We start from the raw sequence: 1,167 nt of genomic DNA, 5'->3' as shown, positions 1-1,167 counted from the left end.
TTTTTTGTGGTACCGGGGATTGAATTCAGGACCTTATGCTTGCCAGGCAGGCACTTATTCTACTGAGCTGTCTCCCTGGGCCGTGTGTGTGTGTGTGTGTGTGTGTGTGTGTGTGTGTGTGTATTTAGGACAGGGTGTACAGGGTCTCAATGCATAGATAGGACTCATAGTGATCCTCCTGTTTATAACCTCCTAAGTGCTGGAATTACAGATACACACCACCACACCCAGTGTCAATCTGGATCTCAGTGCACCCTGGGGGCAAGGCCAGCATGGCATGCCTGTGATCGAACTCACAGCCCTGCATCTGCCTAGGCAGGCACTTTAATCCGCTGAGCTATTTGGCCGGCCCTGTATTTTCCATTTTTAAATAGTGAATTTTATGTTCAGGAATATACCCATGCTTAGTTAGGACATTTTTTTTAAGAAACTTATTTTATTTTGAAGAGAGAAAAAAAAAAATAGAAACAAAGACAGAATCATGGTAACATACAACAATACATGTTACAGAATTTCAAAACAAGAATAACTAATTAAAAGTGTTATTTAGGGGCCGGGGAGTTAGCTCAGTGGAATAAGTGCTTCCCTGGCAAGCTCAAGGGCCTGAGTTCAATCCCTGGTTCTGAAAAAAAAAAAAAAAAATAAAAGAAAGAAAGAAAGAAAGAAAGAGTGTTATCTATTTTTATCATCAAATCTGTTGCTCAGCTTAACAGATATAGTTATGCAAGATTAGGACAGCAGTATGTAATACAAAGTCTTCTACATGTGTGCCATTTCTATCTTATTACACTGTTGTTAATATTAATTTTTAAAAAGTTTTTAAAAACAGACAAGGGGTATTTTTAATGCTTTTTGTTACCTTATAATTTCTTTACATTTGTGAAACTTGTACATTTGTTGAGAAGTTTTATTTGTATATATTGTGTTCTTTTTGTTCTGTCACTAAATGGGTTGTTTTCTTCCTTCATTTTCTAAGTGTATTGTATCATCTGTAGATAATTTTACCATTTTCCTTCTATTTTTTATGCTTCTGCCTGCCTTTGCTTCTTGCATTGACTGATTAATAATGTTAAATAAAAGAGATGGTTGTAAGAGGGCATGTATGTAGAGTGTGTTGTGTTTCATCATTAGACCTTAGGCTACTTTTTGTGTTAAAAAGTACTCATT

The 1,167-nt window shown here is 36.2% G+C and overlaps 1 protein-coding gene across 1 annotated transcript in view; it reads left to right on the top strand.

Annotated features, from left to right (window-relative positions):
- Window positions 1-1,167, top strand: part of LOC101571702 (hippocampus abundant transcript-like protein 1) — a 61,815-nt gene that overhangs the window by 44,619 nt on the left and 16,029 nt on the right. The gene's annotated exons all lie outside the window — the stretch shown is intronic.

Source organism: Octodon degus, unplaced genomic scaffold (genome assembly GCF_000260255.1).
Source record: "Octodon degus isolate 3935 unplaced genomic scaffold, OctDeg1.0 scaffold00184, whole genome shotgun sequence".
Taxonomy (NCBI): Eukaryota; Metazoa; Chordata; class Mammalia; order Rodentia; family Octodontidae; genus Octodon; species Octodon degus.
Note: the sequence above shows the minus strand (reverse complement) of the source record. Positions and strands in the feature narration are given on the sequence as shown.